We start from the raw sequence: 23,031 nt of genomic DNA on the forward strand, positions 1-23,031 counted from the left end.
GCAAATCTTTTTAATGAAACTTTAAATTTGTTTTCTCGGTAAATCTATATATTCTAAAAAAATTATTTTCCCTTTGTGATGTGCATATGTTGGTTAGTAAAAATGAATTTTGACATAATGTAAATTAAGCGTTTATTTTTGAAAAAAGTAAGTCAAAGTTTTGTATCAACTATCCCATAATAGCAATTATAATTAGAAATTTCACAACACGATATTTTTAGTTTATTGAGTTTCGTAATGCAGCACCTGGTTGAACGGAAATACCCATTTAATGCAATATTTTTTGTAAATTTTAAATGAAATATATTTGAAAATATTTTATAATGGTGCTTTAACTTTGTTTTTATGGTATATCTATATATTCTAGAAAAATTATGTTTTCTTTGTGATGTGCAAATGTTAGTTAAAAAATAAATTTTTACATAATGTAAGCTTAGCGTTTTTTTAAGAAGGAAGTAAGTTAAGGTTTTGTATCAACTAACCCATAATACCAATTATAATTAGATATTTCGCCACACGATATCTTTAATTTAATGAGTTTCGTAATGCAAAATTTGTCAGGATGGCCGAGTGGTCTAAGGCGCCAGACTCAAGATAAAATCTTCGCCGTTGTGCGGCGATGGGTGTTCTGGTCTCCGAATGGAGACGTGGGTTCGAATCCCACTTCTGACAATATTTTTATATGATTAAAACACGATTTTTGAATTAAATAAACAACTTTTTAATTTCACTAGTGTTGGCATAACGTCAGATTAAAAATAAAGATAGGTTTATTCAGAAGTTCACAGATATAACACGTAACTAAATTTATTCGAAAAAAAATTTAACTTTTTATTTTAAACTTAACCGTCATAAAGAAACCAGTATTTAATTATAAGTGAATTACCAGCTTTACGAATTGCAAATTTGACTGTAACTTACCATTCCAAAGTAACCAAGTTAAAGGGTAAAAATAAGTTCCCTCGTCCGATTATTTAAAAAAACTTTTATGTAACAGGTATGTACTAGTTAACTAATTTAATAAAATAAGTATTTATTTCTAATATTCTTCTTACCAATATAGGTCAAGTCTGAATCCAAATTATGTATTAGTGGTAAAGTAATTAGCCAATAGCAAACAATAAATGTAACGTAACAAACATTTATCAATGAAATACCATAACAAATCTGCCATTTTCATGTTTATTGTAATGTGTTATCTGTCCTAAGTCACTTGCCCCCTCCCATTAGTCACTTGGCCCCACTTTGTCCGCTGTGGGCTGTATTACGTGATTTGTAAGTTAAACTGTAAGAAATGAGTTGTTTAAGGAGACAGATAGTGAACAGCCTAAAAATGGTTGTGTTTGGTTGCTCGATTGTGTTGGTAATCATCTTGTAAATAAATCTGTGATATACAGAATTTGGTGCGAGATCAGTAGTTAACAAAATAGGTAAACGCATAAGCGGCAGAATATTTTACAATATTTATCTATAATTCTTTACTTCATAAATTGTGAATTTAAACAACTATTTTATGATCATAATGAAACACAATAAATGCAATGTTATATTTTTGAGGCAGGTCAAAGAAGTATACCGTTGTCCTTTTCTGACAATATCGTACATAAAAAAAAACTTTAAAAATGATATTAATTTATACTCTAAAATGGTAGCAATTTCCAACAAAACTTTGAACATTATCGGATCCAAATAAGTTCGTTCTTTAAATGCGCTAAAATGGAAATTCAAAATTTGCGTAAGTTGATTAGTTTTTAAGGCCATGAATTATCTTTATTGATCCTATGTCATATTAAAGAGCTTCATTAAATAACGGTTTTCATACGCGTCGATGGTGTAACGGTTAGCATTGGTGCCTTCCAAGCACTAGTTCCGGGTTCGACTCCCGGTCGACGAAAGATTTTTAATACTAAAATAGTGTTAAAATTATATAATAAAATACACATAGTTTGATATTAAATAATTTTTTTAACTTATGTAGCAATAAAGCTAAAATTTAATGTATATAACCCCACATTATCCGACTGGTAATTTTACCCGACTCTGTTTTTCAAAATTCGTTAAATAAACGTGAACAATTAAAAAATAATTTAATATGTGTTATTAAACATTTAAAAAAATTAAAGACAACATCTTCTTATAGAATAAAATTCTGTGCTTTAAAATGAAAATAATTAAAATATAATAAATTATATAATTAACAATGTCCAGATAAGCCAACATAATACATAAAATTGGTTGCAAAAATGGGAATAACTTAACTTAATTTGGGACTCTCTTACAAAAGTTTGAGCTTTATTTATTACGAATAAATTAAGTCATTTAAAGTGCAAAAAAATTTTGTATTTTTTATAAGTTGTTTAGCTTTTAACCTATAACAGAGTAAACGAGAATAAGCGAAAATATATAAACAATAAAAATTTTGATTTTCCTTATTACATTTTACTTTGATATTAATTTAGTACGTTAATAAGCAGAAAGGGCGTTATGGCTTAGTGGTAAAGCGCCTGTCTTGTAAAGAGGAGATCCTGGGTTCGATCCCCAGTAACGCCTATTCATTTTTTTAAACTATTGTTGTGAAATTTATTAATTTCTAAAAAGTATTCTACCTTTTCTGATTTAAAAATAAATAAAATTTGCGGTTTATATTTGCAAATCTTTTTAATGAAACTTTAAATTTGTTTTCTCGGTAAATCTATATATTCTAAAAAAATTATTTTCCTTTTATGATGTGCATATGTTGGTTAGTAAAAATGAATTTTGACATAATGTAAATTAAGCGTTTATTTTTGAAAAAAGTAAGTCAAAGTTTTGTATCAACTATCCCATAATAGCAATTATAATTAAAAATTTCACAACACGATATTTTTAGTTTATTGAGTTTCGTAATGCAGCACCTGGTTGAACGGAAATACCCATTTAATGCAATATTTTTTGTAAATTTTAAATGAAATATATTTGAAAATATTTTATAATGGTGCTTTAACTTTGTTTTTATGGTATATCTATATATTCTAGAAAAATTATGTTTTCTTTGTGATGTGCAAATGTTAGTTAAAAAATAAATTTTTACATAATGTAAGCTTAGCGTTTTTTTAAGGAGGAAGTAAGTTAAGGTTTTGTATCAACTAACCCATAATACCAATTATAATTAGATATTTCGCCACACGATATCTTTAATTTAATGAGTTTCGTAATGCAAAATGTGTCAGGATGGCCGAGTGGTCTAAGGCGCCAGACTCAAGATAAAATCTTCGCCGTTGGGTGTTCTGGTCTCCGAATGGAGAGGTGGGTTCGAATCCCACTTCTGACAATATTTTTATATGATTAAAACACGATTTTTGAATTAAATAAACAACTTTTTAATTTCACTAGTGTTGGCATAACGTCAGATTAAAAATAAAGATAGGTTTATTCAGAAGTTCACAGATATAACACGTAACTAAATTTATTCGAAAAAAAATTTAACTTTTTATTTTAAACTTAACCGTCATAAAGAAACCAGTATTTAATTATAAGTGAATTACCAGCTTTACGAATTGCAAATTTGACTGTAACTTACCATTCCAAAGTAACCAAGTTAAAGGGTAAAAATAAGTTCCCTCGTCCGATTATTTAAAAAAACTTTTATGTAACAGGTATGTACTAGTTAACTAATTTAATAAAATAAGTATTTATTGCTAATATTCTTCTTACCAATATAGGTCAAGTCTGAATCCAAATTATGTATTAGTGGTAAAGTAATTAGCCAATAGCAAACAATAAATGTAACGTAACAAACATTTATCAATGAAATACCATAACAAATCTGCCATTTTCATGTTTATTGTAATGTGTTATCTGTCCTAAGTCACTTGCCCCCTCCCATTAGTCACTTGGCCCCACTTTGTCCGCTGTGGGCTGTATTACGTGATTTGTAAGTTAAACTGTAAGAAATGAGTTGTTTAAGGAGGCAGATAGTGAACAGCCTGAAAAATGGTTGTGTTTGGTTGCTCGATTGTGTTGGTAATCATCTTGTAAATAAATCTGTGATATACAGAATTTGGTGCGAGATCAGTAGTTAACAAAATAGGTAAACGCATAAGCGGCAGAATATTTTACAATATTTATCTATAACTCTTTACTTCATAAATTGTGAATTTAAACAACTATTTTATGATCATAATGAAACACAATAAATGCAATGTTATATTTTTGAGGCAGGTCAAAGAAGTATACCGTTGTCCTTTTCTGACAATATCGTACATAAAAAAAAACTTTAAAAATGATATTAATTTATACTCTAAAATGGTAGCAATTTCCAACAAAACTTTGAACATTATCGGATCCAAATAAGTTCGTTCTTTAAATACGCTAAAATGAAAATTAAAAATTTGCGTAAGTTGATTAGTTTTTAAGGCCATGAATTATCTTTATTGATCCTATGTCATATTAAAGAGCTTCATTAAATAACGGATTTCATACGCGTCGATGGTGTAACGGTTAGCATTGGTGCCTTCCAAGCACTAGTTCCGGGTTCGACTCCCGGTCGACGAAAGATTTTTAATACTAAAATAGTGTTAAAATTATATAATAAAATACACATAGTTTGATATTAAATAATTTTTTTAACTTATGTAGCAATAAAGCTAAAATTTAATGTATATAACCCCACATTATCCGACTGGTAATTTTACCCGACTCTGTTTTTCAAAATTCGTTAAATAAACGTGAACAGTTAAAAAATAATTTAATATGTGTTATTAAACATTTAAAAAAATTAAAGACAACATCTTCTTATAGAATAAAATTCTGTGCTTTAAAATGAAAATAATTAAAATATAATAAATTATATAATTAACAATGTCCAGATAAGCCAACATAATACATAAAATTGGTTGCAAAAATGGGAATAACTTAACTTAATTTGGGACTCTCTTACAAAAGTTTGAGCTTTATTTATTACGAATAAATTAAGTCTGTAGCGGTCTCCGTCGACCCAATCGGAAGGTTTTTGAATAGTTAAAGACAGTTAATTGTTTTTCTCAACTAGCTAATTGCTCGTCTGCTGGTTAGGAATTCTTAAATTAACCACGCAGGTGAATTCACTGTATAATTATATTATGCGGCAATTTCTTATAAAGTCGAATTCAAATTTCATTAACGGTAAATCAAAAACGTAAAATTCCAAAATACAACTACTTTGTAGAAAGGCATAAGATAACTAGCTTGAAAAAGAATAACAAAGAATCAAATTCCATGTCAAAAGCAAACCACAGATTTTAAAGACAAGTTTAAGATTAAAAGACATATCAAAATAGGAGTTAATATAAGGTTTTGATGAAATCAAGAAACGATAACAAAAATAATTCCCACCAAATGTGAAATAGTTAAATTTAATTGTTATTAATGTGAATAAAAGGTTAGCTTATGCACAATAAGCTACATCATCCCAGCTAAAGGAGAGCCCGGGGTAACAAAAATTAAAAAAAAAAAATACACACGATATAAGCATAAAGAAAAATACAATCTACTAATTATTTTTTAAAAGTGAAAAAAAATATACAGTGTCATATTTTTTATTTGATTTTTAACATTTTTATTTAATTTTTTGGTAGTAGAAAACATTACAATAGCAATAACACATACAAATACGAGCGACACAATATAATACGAAGTAAAGCTTAAGCGGTAATGGCAAAAATATAATGTTCCTTACATACTCTCAGATAATTTTGAGCGAATTACCTGATCCCTAACATGTTTTGCCCCCCTTTCTGACCGCTTACGCCTCTGGTGTGTGCGATTTTGGGTTTCCAGAGAGGTTTTAGGTTTTAAATTTGGGTTTAATTTTTCATTAATCTTGGTTCGGAATATGGTAAAAATGGCTTTTATATAGTATAGGGTTAGAAAAATAGTCAAAAGCTGGGAAAGAACGAAAATGATGAAAAGTAAAACGGTTAAGATTGGGTTGGTAATGGACGAAATTGCCCTAAGAAGGCCAGAAGTTAAAACCGAGGTAAATTCGCTAGAAAGGTAATCCAAATCTGCATCATGTACATAGGTATCCGTTCCTTTAATAAGACGAGTAACTTTTTCATTAGCGATGGTTGATTGAGTGATCTGTGAGAGCATACTTTGTACGTCTTCCAAGTTCATTTCAGTATCCGGATATTCACCTTGGATTTTAACATAATCGTGGAAATCAGTATGAAGAGGATCAATACGAGATAACGATGGGGTAATTTCGTGAATCTGAGCATTTGACGATATAAGTGAATAATTTTCAAATATCATAAATCTGTCCAATATCTTAAACGTAAATGTACGACCAAATTTAAATGTTTCTAGTAACGAAACGTGAGCAAAAACAATATCGCCGTGGTGTAATTGTCCAATAAAATCTTGATTTTTGCCAGGCAATTTGTAAGAGATTAATGGTCGTGTAGAGAACAAGTTGTTAAAAGCAAGCGAATGCAAAATAATTCCTGTTATATTCTGACAATGTACTTCGTAAATGACATCACCTTGCGAAACAGCAGCAACATTTCGATGTAACATACTACTTAAAACAAGGCTGGGATACGCGCGAGCTATCATCTTGTAAATCTTGGAAAGCATAAAATCCAGTTGACACGATAACAATTGCTGGTTTTCAGAAAAAAGCATAGAAAACTTTGACATCTCCAGATTAAGGTCGGTTTCAAAGTATGAATGTAACTGAGTTGTCTCATTTCGTTTAAAGGGGTTCAAAAATGCGTCAAAATTATGACGAGCTGCATCGACAGGTTTCAAATATCTACAGTTATTATTGGGCACAATCATTAAACCATAAGCATCACAATAACTATTATTTGGAAAGCAATTTTTGTAGAACTTGCCACATCTATCCCACGATAGTAAATCAATTCCTAGTCGCAGTAGTTGAATTTTATAAATCTTGTTAGAGGCATTGGTATGTATTAGCATGTTGTCCTTTCCCATTGACCTAATCGGAGGGCAATTTATATTTTTGGGAACATTCCAAATAACTGTTTTAATTGCAAATTTGCAAGATCCCAAATTTACTTGACAAGGTGACAAATTCACCAATGATAAAATCAATCTATCGTTTACAAAATCGTATTTCATTTCAAACTTTGTTAATACAATATTAAGTTGCGAACCGCTAGTTGTTGTAGGCCAAGTATATTTAATTTCAGGCTTGACTGTAGTGGCATAAACATTGTCGCTCTGCTTAGTTAATTTTCCAAGATTACGATCCGATAAAGTCGTTGCTAATTCATGACATTTGCTGGCAGACGGGCTTCGGGCAGGTGATATATGTTTGTCGAGTGTGCAAGCTCCGAAAAAATAGTTCGTTGTTGTCCATATAATTTTGGTATATTGACACATAAAGGCTTGAATAGAAACAAAATGGTCGCCAGGTCTATATACGTCCGCCGAACACTTTTCGGTTGCTTTGTGGCGATTTTTATGACATAACTTCGGCTCTGGTATATGATAAGCTCTTTGATGCAAATTCCGGTGACATAATTTGAACTGCAATTCTTCAAAAGCTAAGACAAAAAGTGTCATAGCAGAAATTATTAACACTTGATAAATCTTCATTCTAAATTAAAGTCTTTAAATTTTCTTGGTAACTTCACAACACGTCCTGTTCGCGTTCTAGACACCGGTGCAGCAGATGCTTCAGGTTCAGGCGAAAAACGTAATAAATCTTCGGTCTGAGTTGTTGGTTTCGGCGTTCGTTGTTTCTCTTCAGCGGTTTGACTAGAAAAAGGGTATTCTTTTTCTTTATTAATAGTCCAAGTTCTTGCTTCTTTATTATCATAAAACCAGTTATTTAATGTAACATTTCTTAAAAGAGCATCTGGTAAAAATAAATGGGCAGCTTTAATTCTGTCAATAGCAACTTCATCAATTTTATTGTTAAGTTGAACAATAAAACCTTTATCGTTACGTGAAATAACTCTAAAAGGCCCTTTATATACAGGATTCAAGGTGGGCCTAACTGTGTCGTCACGCACAAATACATGTGTACATGTTTTAAGACAGGAATCAATATAAGATTCTTTCGGTGCAACGCGTGTAGGTGTAGCTTTAAGCTTGGACATAAATTCAATTAATTTTCTTGCATATTCAGATTGGTTAGTGTTTTCATTGTATTCAGAACAGGATACTAAATCTCCCGGTAATCTTAAACTTGTCCCATAGACAATTTGGGCGCTGGAACAATGAAGATCTTCCTTAAGGGCAGAACGAATTCCAAGTAAAACAAAGGGTAGGTTGTAGTACCAGTCTGCAGGGTTAGATTGTGCTCGCAATGCTGCTTTCACTGTTCTATGTATTCTTTCACAATGTCCATTAACTTGGGGCATGTAAGCATAGCTTACACGGTGTTCAATATTCAGGTAAGTGGTAAAGTCTCTAAAAGCTTGGCTCATAAAAACAGATCCTCGGTCCGATAACATTTGCTGTGGACAACCAAATCTCGCTATCCAACCATGTGTAAGAGTTTCAATGACTGTTTTAGCAGTTACATCTTTCATAGGCAAGACCTCAATCCATCGAGTGAATCTATCGATCATTGTTAAACAATAAGAAAAATCATTTGACTTAACCATAGGGCCTATAATGTCTATAGAAAGGTCCATAAATCGTTCATCAGGTGTATAAAAGGGATGTAAAGGAGTTACGTTGTGTCGCGTGACCTTCGAACGTTGGCAAGCTAGACATGTTTTACAAAATGTCCGAATTTCTTTATCCATATCCTTCCATACAAATCTTTGTTTAATTAATCCTTTTGTAATTGCTACCCCAGGGTGGGCTAGGTTATGGTAGGCATCAAATATTCGTTTACTCATATTGCTTGGCACCAAGGGTCTAAACGTTCCGGTCGAAGTGTCACAAAGTAAACTAACCCCGTAAAAATCAAAGTAGTGTTCTACAATATCTAAACTATTAATTTCATTCTTTAAATTTTTCAAAGATTGGTCAGACTTTTGCAATTCAGATAATCGTTCAAAGTCAATGTTTGGAAATTCTCCAGTAATCATATTTATTTCTTCAATACGGGATAACGCGTCACAGGTAACGTTTGATATGCCGAAAATATGTCGTATATCACTAGTAAATTGTGATACATAAGCCAAGTATCGAGCGTGTTTTGAGTTATTCGAACTATTTGTAGCTTTTATTGCTGTCACTAGGCTTTTATGATCACATTCAACATGAAATTCACGGCCTTCTAGAAAATAAGAGAAATGCTTAACTGCCAAATATAAACCAGTAACCTCGAGGTCGAACGCTGATCCATGCTTTAACTCATCATGAAAGGCTTTACTATAAAAAGCAAGGGGTTTCCATTCTTCGTTTATTTCTTGCAATAAAACTGAACCCAGGCCTGTTTTGCTGGCGTCAACTACTAACTTTGTTTTAGCATTATGACAAGGAAATTGCAATAAACATTTATTTCCAAGTAATCTCTTCGATTTTTCAAACGCAGTCGTTGCAGCGTCATCCCACAATATTGAAGCCAGCTTTCCCCTTTTTGACGAAATAAGGCTGTAAAGTGGTTGTAGTTCAATGGCAATATTTGGTACAAAACGACTGTAGTATTGAATCATTCCCAGAAAACGTCGCATGGCTCGCTGATTTTGAGGTTGTGGGTAGTCGATGATAGCCTCAACAAGTTCGGGATTAGGCTGTAGTCCATTACAAGTTATTAGGTGACCAAGAAATACCAATCTGTTTACTCCAAATTTGCACTTGTCAATATTTAATGTACATCCGTAATCATCAAGTCTTTGAAATACTTCCCTTAATGTTCGCTCGTGTTCTTCTGCAGTTTTTGAGTAAACGATAATGTCGTCCATGTAAACAAAAATATTGCGGACTTGATATAGTACTCTATACAGGAATTTAACAAAACTGGCACAAGCGTTACTAATACCGAACGGCAAAACTAGATATTCGTAAGTCATGATCGGCGTTCTTACACACGTTTTCGGTATATCTTCTTCATTTATCGATACATTGTAGTAAGCATTCTTTAGGTCGAGGTTCGTAAAAATTTTCATCCCCGAAAGTTTGTTGGCAAAATCGTTCAGATTTGGCATGGTGTAAGTGTCTTTTTTTGTGATGTTGTTCAATGCACGGTAATCGCAAACTAACCTAATTCCAGCAGGTTTACGTGGGACAATATGCAACGCTGAACTCCATTCAGATGTACTTAGCCTTATTATTCCTTGTTCGAGCATTTTTTCTAACTCTTTCTGTACCAATATTGTATTTTCGGGTGATAGTCGACGAGCCTTGGAATATACGGGCCTGTTCTTGCCAGTATCAATGTAATGTTTAATGCCGTGTATTAGATGTCCTTTCCGAAAATTTGGGTCCAGTAGCCCAGGAAATTCTTTTGATATCTTTTTATAACGATTAGACTCATTGAAAGGCACTGACAGTCGACGATGTGATGATCCGTCGTCGATAGAGGGTTGGCTGATGTTTGCGGTCGACATAGCTTGAACTGTGTTATCGTCGTAAACGGGTGATTTCTCTTCGCTGTTAGACACGTCAGATGGGCAATTAACATAAACTGCATTTGTGGACAAATCAGGATTTGTGTTCTTTGTGAAAGGTTCTTCATTAGAGCTCTCTTCCATAGGAGAGGTAAGACTCTTAACCTGACTAGAACTAGAAATTTCATATGTATTGTCATTCGCCAATGACATAATTTCTTCATTAGGATATTTTGTTATTTGCATCCTCGGTACTTTGCCGGTGCTTCGTAATTCATTTTCGGTCTCTGCCGGTATATTATTTATTTCTTCTTTATTTTTCTTGTGCATTCTCGGTACTTTGCCGGTGCTTATTAATGTAACTTCGGCCTTTGCCGGTTTAATAGTTATTTTCTCCTCACTTAACTTTTGCATTCTCGGTACTTTGCCGGTGCATAAATTTTTCACGTCTGTCTCGGTAAGTTTTTCTTCATCATTAGAAACATTGATCATCTGTATGCATCCAGAATGATCAGAACATGATGGGTCATTTGATGACGAGATGTTGGACAAAGGTAAATCAACGCAATGGGGTGTATAGTCCTGACAGTGTTTGCCCAAGTTTTTAAAAGGTCTTATTTTTCTCGACATACGCGGAATAAAACAGGAATCAGTTACAGGTATGTTTGACAATTCCACACACTCTTTTGTAGGTTGGTGACATAGCAGGTTTCTAGCAAAATCAATAGAAAGTGAGTTCTTTTTAAGAAAAGAGGCTCCCAAAATATACTTATTAACAGCAGCACATTTACATTCCTCTCTAAAAGGTATAGAAAATCCAAGGTCAAGTTCAACAACTTTGTCCCCGTAGACTGGTATGGGACTGGAATTTGCCGCAGATAAAAATTGAGTAATGCGAGAACGATTAATCTTATTAACGGGCCAAATGCTATTTACAGATCCCGTGTCAATAAGAAAAGAATTGCGTGTGCGATAATCAAATACATAAAACAAGTGGTGAGAAATTGAATAAACTGGTTCATTATCGACGTTTTCCCCACGATTCACTGGCGAACCGCGGGTGATGGTCCGTTTTTTGAAGGAAAACTACATGGAGGGTCGCATCTATAACTATTTTTTCCCCAATTGTTGTGGCTTCGGCACCATCGCGGGTTGTATTCACGTTTTGGTCCTTGAAAGTTTCCGCGATCATTGCGATCGGAGTAGTGAGGCCGGAAATAGTCATTAGGTCTGCGATTTGTGCTTACGTCGCCAGAAAAGCGCCGATTCTTTAAAATTCCGCATTCGACCCTTAGATTTTGAATTTCGTCCTTAACCGCAGCCATTTGCTCAGATAGAATGCCCATGCCTAATAACTGCTCATTTGGTTGTGAAGGGCCTGGCGTCATCGATGCTGGCAGTCTACTAGATTTTGCTAAATTGCAACGAGCGGTCATAAGATTGTCAGCAGTAATAGCTATTTGCTCCAAGGTTTCGTTGCATTTTGACTCCATAATCATATACACATCAGGAGGTAATTTTTCAATAAAAAGGGAACGCACCATGTCCATCATTCCTTCGCTTCGGTCGTATGATATACATTCCATCATATCGCTTAACAACTCCGTAGGCTTCTTATTGCCAAGCTCCATATCCTTTAACATCGACATACACCTTGCACGGGGTACAGAAAAATGGTTAATTGCTTGCATCTTGAAATTTTCATACGGGTTAACAAAATTTTTGTTCTGAATAATGCTTGTTAACTTGCTCCAAATTGTCTCATCTAAGTTTTGAATTACCAAATTATATCTCAAATTTTCATTTGTAATTTGATATTGATCAAAAATGGACTCCACCATCATAAACCATGTAGCCGGACTAGTAGTCGAAAACTTCGGTAAATAAAAACGATTGTTCGGTAGGTTTCCCGCGGCAACAGAGGATTCGCTTCGAGATTGCTGAGCTCGATCGTAAATTGGAAATTTCTGATTAAAGGGATTACTAGCACTAAAATTTGGAAAACTTGGTCGTATTTCTGATGCGGGCATAACTCGTGGGGTGGAAAAAATAGAGCTGGGGTAGGAATAACTTAAAGATCCAGGGGTTTGGGGTAAATTTGATGAAAAGTTAGCAAAATTAGAGTTAACAACGTGAGTAGACTGGTCTAAGTTAGATAGGGAAAAGGTGGATGCCATAGTGGGGTTATGAGGCTGGTCAGCGGTCAAAAATAAATTACCCTGCGATAACGCGTTGCCCCACCTAACATTCTTATTGCCATTACCACCTAAGTCAATATCATTACCAGAAGAATCAGAATCAACATTATCACACACAGACACAACCCACTTATCAGACCGATTACGTTTAGAAAATAACGAGGGTAACATATTCGTTAAAAACAATAAAATTATACACTAAATAAAACACCAAAATGTAACTTAATAAAAACAAAAAAAAGGGTACTTATTGTTCGTTGACGAAGATCTTCTTGTTGGTATGGTCAACACGGGTTTGCTGGTATAAGACAGTAAATCCACGAAACGGTGAGATATAGTCCAAAATTTTGCGATGTTCACAGCGTGAGTCAGGTGCTACAAGTCCTGATTGTTAGAATTCTCACACTTTAATCACAGAGGGCAGTCACCATTTTGTAGCGGTCTCCGTCGACCCAATCGGAAGGTTTTTGAATAGTTAAAGACAGTTAATTGTTTTTCTCAACTAGCTAATTGCTCGTCTGCTGGTTAGGAATTCTTAAATTAACCACGCAGGTGAATTCACTGTATAATTATATTATGCGGCAATTTCTTATAAAGTCGAATTCAAATTTCATTAACGGTAAATCAAAAACGTAAAATTCCAAAATCCAAAATACAACTACTTTGTAGAAAGGCATAAGATAACTAGCTTGAAAAAGAATAACAAAGAATCGAATTCCATGTCAAAAGCAAACCACAGATTTTAAAAACAAGTTTAAGATTAAAAGACATCAAAATAGGAGTTAATATAAGGTTTTGATGAAATCAAGAAACGATAACAAAAATAATTCCCACCAAATGTGAAATAGTTAAATTTAATTGTTATTAATGTGAATAAAAGGTTAGCTTATGCACAATAAGCTACAAGTCATTTAAAGTGCAAAAAAATAAAATTTATATTTTTTATAAGTTGTTTAGCTTTTAACCTATAAAAGAGTAAACGAGAATAAGCGAAAATATATAAACAATAAAAATTTGATTTTCCTTATTACATTTTACTTTAATATTAATTTATTACGTTAATAAGCAGAAAGGGCGTTATGGCCTAGTGGTAAAGCGCCTGTCTTGTAAACAAGAGATCCTGGGTTCGATCCCCAGTAACGCCTATTCATTTTATTAAACTATTGTTGTGAAATTTATTAATTTCTAAAAAGTATTCTACCTTTTCTGATTTAAAAATAAATAAAATTTGCGGTTTATATTTGCAAATCTTTTTAATGAAACTTTAAATTTGTTTTCTCGGTAAATCTATATATTCTAAAAAAATTATTTTCCCTTTGTGATGTGCATATGTTGGTTAGTAAAAATGAATTTTGACATAATGTAAATTAAGCGTTTATTTTTGAAAAAAGTAAGTCAAAGTTTTGTATCAACTATCCCATAATAGCAATTATAATTAGAAATTTCACAACACGATATTTTTAGTTTATTGAGTTTCGTAATGCAGCACCTGGTTGAACGGAAATACCCATTTAATGCAATATTTTTTGTAAATTTTAAATGAAATATATTTGAAAATATTTTTATAATGGTGCTTTAACTTTGTTTTTATGGTATATCTATATATTCTAGAAAAATTATGTTTTCTTTGTGATGTGCAAATGTTAGTTAAAAAATAAATTTTTACATAATGTAAGCTTAGCGTTTTTTTAAGGAGGAAGTAAGTTAAGGTTTTGTATCAACTAACCCATAATACCAATTATAATTAGAAATTTCGCCACACGATATCTTTAATTTAATGAGTTTCGTAATGCAAAATGTGTCAGGATGGCCGAGTGGTCTAAGGCGCCACACTCAAGATAAAATATTCGCCGTTGTGCGGCGATGGGTGTTCTGGTCTCCGAATGGAGGCGTGGGTTCGAATCCCACTTCTGACAATATTTTTATATGATTAAAACACGATTTTTGAATTAAATAAACAACTTTTTAATTTCACTAGCGTTGGCATAACGTCAGATTAAAAATAAAGATAGGTTTATTCAGAAGTTCACAGATATAACACGTAACTAAATTTATTCGAAAAAAAATTTAACTTTTTATTTTAAACTTAACCGTCATAAAGAAACCAGTATTTAATTATAAGTGAATTACCAGCTTTACGAATTGCAAATTTGACTGTAACTTACCTTTCCAAAGTAACCAAGTTAAAGGGTAAAAATTAGTTCCCTCGTCCGATTATTTAAAAAAACTTTTATGTAACAGGTATGTACTAGTTAACTAATTTAATAAAATAAGTATTTATTGCTAATATTCTTCTTACCAATACAGGTCAAGTCTGAATCCAAATTATGTATTAGTGGTAAAGTAATTAGCCCATAGCAAACAATAAATGTAACGTAACAAACATTTATCAATGAAATACCATAACAAATCTGCCATTTTCATGTTTATTGTAATGTGTTATCTGTCCTAAGTCACTTGCCCCCTCCCATTAGTCACTTGGGCCCACTTTGTCCGCTGTGGGCTGTATTACGTGGTGATTTGTAAGTTAAACTGTAAGAAATGAGTTGTTTAAGGAGGCACATAGTGAACAGCCTGAAAAATGGTTGTGTTTGGTTGCTCGATTGTGTTGGTAATCATCTTGTAAATAAATCTGTGATATACAGAATTTGGTGCGAGATCAGTAGTTAACAAAATAGGTAAACGCATAAGCGGCAGAATATTTTACAATATTTATCTATAATTCTTTACTTCATAAATTGTGAATTTAAACAACTATTTTATGATCATAATGAAACACAATAAATGCAATGTTATATTTTTGAGGCAGGTCAAAGAAGTATACCGTTGTCCTTTTCTGACAATATCGTACATAAAAAAAAACTTTAAAAATGATATTAATTTATACTCTAAAATGTAAGCAATTTCCAACAAAACTTTGAACATTATCGGATCCAAATAAGTTCGTTCTTTAAATGCGCTAAAATGGAAATTCAAAATTTGCGTAAGTTGATTAGTTTATAAGGCCATGAATTATCTTTATTGATCCTATGTCATATTAAAGAGCTTCATTAAATAACGGTTTTTGTACGCGTCGATGGTGTAACGGTTAGCATTGGTGCCTTCCAAGCACTAGTCCCGTGTTCGACTCCCGGTCGACGCAAGATTTTTAATACTAAAATAGTGTTAAAATTATATAATAAAATATACTCGGACGAGGGAACTTATTTTTACCCTTTAACTTGGTTACTTTGGAAAGGTAAGTTACAGTCAAATTTGCAATTCGTAAAGCTGGTAATTCACTTATAATTAAATACTGGTTTCTTTATGACGGTTAAGTTTAAAATAAAAAGTTAAATTTTTTTTCGAATAAATTTAGTTACGTGTTATATCTGTGAACTTCTGAATAAATCTATTTTTATTTTTAACCTGACGTTATGCCAACACTAGTGAAATTAAAAAGTTGTTTATTTAATTCAAAAATCGCACAACGGCGAAGATTTTATCTTGAGTCTGGCGCCTTAGACCACTCGGCCATCCTGACACATTTTGCATTACGAAACTCATTAAATTAAAGATATCGTGTGGCGAAATTTCTAATTATAATTAGTATTATGGGTTAGTTGATACAAAACCTTAACTTACTTCCTCCTTAAAAAAACGCTAAGCTTACATTATGTAAAAATTTATTTTTTAACTAACATTTGCACATCACAAAGAAAACATAATTTTTCTAGAATATATAGATATACCATAAAAACAAAGTTAAAGCACCATTATAAAAATATTTGCAAATATATTTCATTTAAAATTTACAAAAAATATTGCATTAAATGGGTATTTCCGTTCAACCAGGTGCTGCATTACGAAACTCAATAAACTAAAAATATCGCTATGTGAAATTTCTAATTATAATTGCTATTATGGGATAGTTGATACAAAACTTTGACATACTTTTTTCAAAAATAAACGCTTAATTTACATTATGTCAAAATTCATTTTTACTAACCAACATATGCACATCACAAAGGGAAAATAATTTTTTTAGAATATATAGATTTACCGAGAAAACAAATTTAAAGTTTCATTAAAAAGATTTGCAAATATAAACCGCAAATTTTATTTATTTTTAAATCAGAAAAGGTAGAATACTTTTTAGAAATTAATAAATTTCACAACAATAGTTTAAAAACTTGAATAGGCGTTACTGGGGATCGAACCCAGGATCTCTTGTTTACAAGACAGGCGCTTTACCACTAAGCCATAACGCGCTTTCTGCTTATTAACGTACTAAATTATATTAAAGTAAAATGTAATAAGGAAATCCAAAATTTTTATTGTTTATATATTTTCGCTTATTCTCGTTTACTCTTTTATAGGTTAAAAACTAAACAACTTATAAAAAATATAAATTTTATTTTTTTGCACTTTAAATGACTTAATTTATTCGTAATAAATAAAGCTCAAAACTTTTGTTAGAGAGTCCCAAATTAAGTTAACTTATTCCCATTTTTGCAACCAATTTTATGTATTATGTTGGCTTATCTGGACATTGTTAATTATATAATTTATTATATTTTAACTATTTTCATTTTAAAGCACAAAATTTTATTCTATAAGAAGATGTTGTCTTTAATTTTTTTAAATGTTTAATAACACATATTAAATTATTTTTTAATTGTTCACGTTTATTTAACGAATTTTGAAAAACAGAGTCGGGTAAAATTACCAGTCGGATAATGTGGGGTTATATACATTAAATTTTAGCTTTATTGCTACATAAGTTAAAAAAATTATTTAATATCAAACTATGTATATTTTATTATATAATTTTAACACTATTTTAGTATTAAAAATATTGCGTCGACCGGGAGTCGAACCCGGAACTAGTGCTTGGAAGGCACCAATGCTAACCGTTACACCATCGACGCGTACAAAAACCGTTATTTAATGAAGCTCTTTAATGTGACATAGGATCAATAAAGATAATTCATGGCCTTATAAACTAATCAACTTACGCAAATTTTGAATTTCCATTTTAGCGCATTTAAAGAACGAACTTATTCGGATCCGATGATGTTCAAAGTTTTGTTGGAAATTGCTACCATTTTAGAGTATAAATTAATATCATTTTTAAAGTTTTTTTTATGTACGAGACATCGAGGATAAAGATATATATACAAAAAAAGAAATGCTGTTTTAATATTTAAACGGTAAAAAATATATATTATAGTATTTTTAACATAAAAAAACGCAATTTACAATAAAGTTGATTAAAAATAGTCCTTCATTAAAGAAATTGTATACAAGTAAGGTAATAGCCAATAAAAATATAATTACAAAGTGTGTGCACTATTCTTAACAGAAGTTATATTAAAGACAGTATCAAACATCAGTGGTAAAGTTTATGCGTGTCACGCTGGGAGCTTGGTTTGGTTCTTGGCTGATGCAAATATTTTCATATTAACATATCGATTGTTTAATTAAATAAACATTACGCCGGTTTCAACGACAGTAATATATCTCCTACATGGTCTAGGGTTTAGAATTCCTGGCTCTCACCCAGGCGGCCCGGATTCGATTCCCGGTGTAGGAATACTTTGCTCAATTTTGACTAGAGTTTTGACAATATGATGCATATATCTTGTAATTACCTTAAAATGATAACAAATTGAAATTAATTTGGACATTCTTTAAAAGGGTTTATTAATAAAATAATTTATTCTGCTAAATACATTTACTTATAACGACATAACTTATATATTGGCTTTTTTCGAAGGCGGTATGGCTTAATGGTAAAGCGCCTAGTAAACAGGAGATCCTGGCTTCGTCCCAGAGTAGCGCACATCTTGTTTATAAAATAAATTAAACCGGTGATATTTCTAACAACCATAATGACGTTTTTTAAATTTAAACTGCAAAATTTAGGTAACAAATGTGATTTTTGATCTTTATTCGAGGTAAGTAAATTTAAAATATACTATGATACCTAGCATGACAAATAAAATAAAAACGTTTTCGGTACGTAATTTTTTCAATTTTAATAAGCAAAACACACTGATAATTAAATTTACAAAAAATATGAATTTTAAAAAATTAAATTAAAATCTTATAGATTTAAGATTTCTATAAATATGTTATACTATTTGTCGAAAAAGATGTCGTAAGTATGTTGCGATTAAAATTAAAAATTTTCTTCGGCAATTTGACTTACAAAATCTAACAACATATTTAGAAAGAGTACGCTATTTAGGCTTACAGCACACTTTGTATTGCAACAGGTCATTGAAAAGTATGAACATGACAATCTAAGCATAAAAAGTTTTAAAAAACTGATAAAAGGCTTTGGGCTCGTCCGGGATTTAAACCCGGTCCTCTCGCACCCAAAGCGACAATCATAACCCCAGACCACCAAATCGCTTGATTTCAAATATTAAATTCAACCTATTGCAAGTGAATTGTTGCACTTGGTTGGTCGACTTGGGTGTGAGAAGTTTAGGTCTTATTCAGGGCAGAACAAGTTTTAAGTTGTTTTTATTTACATTTTTTTTCCATAATATTTCTTACAAAATTAAAAAACATGTCATTTTTGGTATATAAATATTAAGCCGGTTTCAACCATCGAATTACATCTCCTTCATGGTCAAGGGGTTAGGATTCCTGGCTTTTGTCCAAGCGGCCCGGGTTCGATTCCCGGTGTAGCATTTTTTTCAATTTCGAGGTGTGTTCTGATAATATGATGCATTAAGAATTAGAATTGTTTCTGCATAACGATTAAAGTTAATGTAATTCCGTATTGATCGCGTGATTAGTTTATCCCATATTAATGTTAATCGCACTTTTTGCAATTAAAGAAAAATACTTTTAAAAGGTAATTTGGTTTCGGACATTATACCAAAAAAAAAGTCAATATTCAAAATGTCTATCTAATTTAAAACAATTGCAAACCTAAAATTTAAAATTAAATATGGTTTTATTGAATACGTGTTTATACCAGCAGCGTGGTGTAGTGGTAAGAACACTTGCTACACTACCAATAGGTCGTGGGTTCAATCCCCACTGCTCTCATACTGCAGCGACCTTGAGTAAAGCGCTATAAACGGTATCAACTCCTGCCGAGCTAGCAATAATCAGCAGCATAATTACCCGACAATTATAATTTATAATATCCCAATCTGCTAAAAGCAATTCGAGACTGGGTTGGAGTTGCTCATGTTACTTTAAGTTTAGGTCGCGCATTTGATCTTTCCACATCAAGGATAAAGATATATATACAAAAAAAGAAATGCTGTTTTAATATTTAAACGGTAAAAAAATATATATTATAGTATTTTTAACATAAAAAAACGCAATTTACAATAAAGTTGATAAAAAAATGGTCCTTCATTAAAGAAATTGTATACAAGTAAGGTAACAGCCAATAAAAATATAATTACAAAGTGTGTGCACTATTCTTAACAGAACTTATATTAAAGACAGTATCAAACATCAGTGGTAAAGTTTATGCGTGTCACGCTTGGAGCTTGGTTTGGTTCTTGGCTTATGCAAATATTTTCATATTAACATATCGATTGTTTAATTAAATAAACATTACGCCGGTTTCAACGACAGTAATATATCTCCTACATGGTCTAGGGGTTAGGATTCCTGGCTCTCACCCAGGCGGCCCGGGTTCGATTCCCGGTGTAGGAATACTTTGCTCAATTTTGACTAGAGTTTTGACAATATGATGTATATATCTTTTAATTACCTTAAAATGATAACAAATTGAAATTAATTTGGACATTCTTTAAAAGGGTTTATTAATAAAATAATTTATTTTGCTAAATACATTTACTTATAACGACATAACTAATATATTGACTTTTTACGAAGGCGGTATGGCTTAATGGTAAAGCGCCTAGTAAACAGGAGATCCTGGCTTCGTCCCAGAGTAGTGCACATCTTGTTTATAAAATAAATTAAACCGGTGATATTTCTAACAACCATAATGACGTTTTTTAAATTTAAACTGCAAAATTTAGGTAACAAATGTGATTTTTGATCTTTATTCGAGGTAAGTAAATTTAAAATATACTATGATACCTAGCATGACAGATAAAATGAAAACGTTTTCGGTACGTAATTTTTTCAATTTTAATAAGCAAAACACACTGACAATTAAATTTACAAAAAATATAAATATTAAAAAATTAAATTAAAATCTTATAGATTTAATATTTCTATAAATATGTTATACTATTTGTCGAAAAAGATGTCGTAAGTATGTTACGATTAAAATTAAAAATTTTCTTCGGCAATTTGACTTACAAAATCTAACAACATATTTAGAAAGAGTACGCTATTTAGGCTAACAGCACACTTTGTAATGCAACAGGTCATTGTAAAGTATGAACATGACAATCTAAGAATAAAAAGTTTTAAAAAACTGTTAAAAGTAAATGGGCTCGTCCGGGATTTGAACCCGGGACCTCTCGCACCCAAAGCGAGAATCATACCCCTAGACCAACGAGCCGCTTGTTGTAAAATATTAAATTCAAGCTATTGGAAGTGAATTGTTGCACTTGGTTTGACGACTTGGGTATGAGAAGTTCAGGTCTTCTTTAGGGCAGACCAAGTTTGAAGTTGTTTTTATTTACGTTTTTTTCCATTGAAAAGTATGAACATGACAATCTAAGCATAAAAAGTTTTAAAAAACTGATAAAAGGCTTTGGGCTCGTCCGGGATTTAAACCCGGTCCTCTCGCACCCAAAGCGACAATCATAACCCCAGACCACCAAATCGCTTGATTTCAAATATTAAATTCAACCTATTGCAAGTGAATTGTTGCACTTGGTTGGTCGACTTGGGTGTGAGAAGTTTCGGTCTTATTTAGGGCAGATCAAGTTTTAAGTTGTTTTTATTTACATTTTTTTTCCATAATATTTCTTACAAAATTAAAAAACATATAATTTTTAGTATATAAATATTAAGCCGGTTTCAACGATCGAATTACATCTCCTTCATGGTCAAGGGGTTAGGATTCCTGGCTTTTATCCAAGCGGCCCGGGTTCGATTCCCGTGTAGCATTTTATTTTCAATTTCGAGGTGCGTTCTGATAATATGATGCATTAAGAATTAGAATTGTTTCTGCATAACGATTAAAGTTAATGTAATTCCGTATTGATCGCGTGATTAGTTTATCCCATATTAATGTTAATCGCACTTTTTGCAATTAAAGAAAAATACTTTTAAAAGGTAATTTGGTTTCGGACATTATACCAAAAAAAAGTCAATATTCAAAATGTCTATCTAATTTAAAACAATTGCAAACCTAAAATTTAAAATTAAATATGGTTTTATTGAATACGTGTTTATACCAGCAGCGTGGTGTAGTGGTAAGAACACTTGCTACACTACCAATAGGTCGTGGGTTCAATCCCCACTGCTCTCATACTGCAGCGACCTTGAGTAAAGCGCTATAAACGGTATCAACTCCTGCCGAGCTAGCAATAATCAGCAGCATAATTACCCGACAATTATAATTTATAATATCCCAATCTGCTAAAAGCAATTCGAGACTGGGTTGGAGTTGCTCATGTTACTTTAAGTTTAGGTCGCGCATTTGATCTTTCCACATCAAGGATAAAGATATATATACAAAAAAAGAAATGCTGTTTTAATATTTAAACGGTAAAAAAATATATATTATAGTATTTTTAACATAAAAAAACGCAATTTACAATTAAGTTGATAAAAAAATGGTCCTTCATTAAAGAAATTGTATACAAGTAAGGTAACAGCCAATAAAAATATAATTACAAAGTGTGTGCACTATTCTTAACAGAACTTCTATTAAAGACAGTATTAAACATCAGTGGTAAAGTTTATGCGTGTCACGCTTGGAGCTTGGTTTGGTTCTTGGCTTATGCAAATATTTTCATATTAACATATCGATTGTTTAATTAAATAAACATTACGCCGGTTTCAACGACAGTAATATATCTCCTACATGGTCTAGGGGTTAGGATTCCTGGCTCTCACCCAGGCGGCCCGGATTCGATTCCCGGTGTAGGAATACTTTGCTCAATTTTGACTAGCGTTTTGACAATATGATGCATACATCTTGTAATTACCTTAAAATGATAACAAATTGAAACTAATTTGGACATTCTTTAAAAGGGTTTATTAATAAAATATTTTATTCTGCTAAATACATTTACTTATAACGACATAACTAATATATTGACTTTTTACGAAGGCGGTATGGCTTAATGGTAAAGCGCCTAGTAAACAGGAGATCCTGGCTTCGTCCCAGAGTAGCGCACATCTTGTTTATAAAATAAATTAAACCGGTGATATTTCTAACAACCATA

General features: G+C 31.9%; 9 non-coding genes across 9 annotated transcripts; 6 read left to right on the forward strand and 3 right to left on the reverse strand.

Moving 5' to 3' along the window:
- Nucleotides 1-556: 556 nt before the first annotated feature.
- Trnal-caa (transfer RNA leucine (anticodon CAA)) lies at nucleotides 557-672 on the forward strand. The gene is made up of 2 exons: nucleotides 557-594; nucleotides 627-672. It is a non-coding gene; the product is annotated as a tRNA-Leu (tRNA).
- A 1,806-nt stretch (nucleotides 673-2,478) lies between these two features.
- Trnat-ugu (transfer RNA threonine (anticodon UGU)) lies at nucleotides 2,479-2,550 on the forward strand. Its single transcript has one exon. It is a non-coding gene; the product is annotated as a tRNA-Thr (tRNA).
- Nucleotides 2,551-13,770: 11,220 nt separating this feature from the next.
- On the forward strand, nucleotides 13,771-13,842 carry Trnat-ugu (transfer RNA threonine (anticodon UGU)). The gene has a single exon. It is a non-coding gene; the product is annotated as a tRNA-Thr (tRNA).
- A 1,925-nt stretch (nucleotides 13,843-15,767) lies between these two features.
- On the forward strand, nucleotides 15,768-15,839 carry Trnag-ucc (transfer RNA glycine (anticodon UCC)). Its single transcript has one exon. It is a non-coding gene; the product is annotated as a tRNA-Gly (tRNA).
- A 1,036-nt stretch (nucleotides 15,840-16,875) lies between these two features.
- Nucleotides 16,876-16,947, reverse strand: Trnat-ugu (transfer RNA threonine (anticodon UGU)). The gene has a single exon. It is a non-coding gene; the product is annotated as a tRNA-Thr (tRNA).
- A 588-nt stretch (nucleotides 16,948-17,535) lies between these two features.
- Trnag-ucc (transfer RNA glycine (anticodon UCC)) lies at nucleotides 17,536-17,607 on the reverse strand. The gene has a single exon. It is a non-coding gene; the product is annotated as a tRNA-Gly (tRNA).
- Nucleotides 17,608-20,296: 2,689 nt separating this feature from the next.
- Trnae-cuc (transfer RNA glutamic acid (anticodon CUC)) lies at nucleotides 20,297-20,368 on the forward strand. Its single transcript has one exon. It is a non-coding gene; the product is annotated as a tRNA-Glu (tRNA).
- A 751-nt stretch (nucleotides 20,369-21,119) lies between these two features.
- On the reverse strand, nucleotides 21,120-21,191 carry Trnap-ugg (transfer RNA proline (anticodon UGG)). Its single transcript has one exon. It is a non-coding gene; the product is annotated as a tRNA-Pro (tRNA).
- Nucleotides 21,192-22,661: 1,470 nt separating this feature from the next.
- Trnae-cuc (transfer RNA glutamic acid (anticodon CUC)) lies at nucleotides 22,662-22,733 on the forward strand. Its single transcript has one exon. It is a non-coding gene; the product is annotated as a tRNA-Glu (tRNA).
- Nucleotides 22,734-23,031: the final 298 nt, after the last annotated feature.

This window comes from Corella eumyota, chromosome 6, assembly GCF_963082875.1.
Source record: "Corella eumyota chromosome 6, kaCorEumy4.1, whole genome shotgun sequence".
Taxonomy (NCBI): Eukaryota; Metazoa; Chordata; class Ascidiacea; order Phlebobranchia; family Corellidae; genus Corella; species Corella eumyota.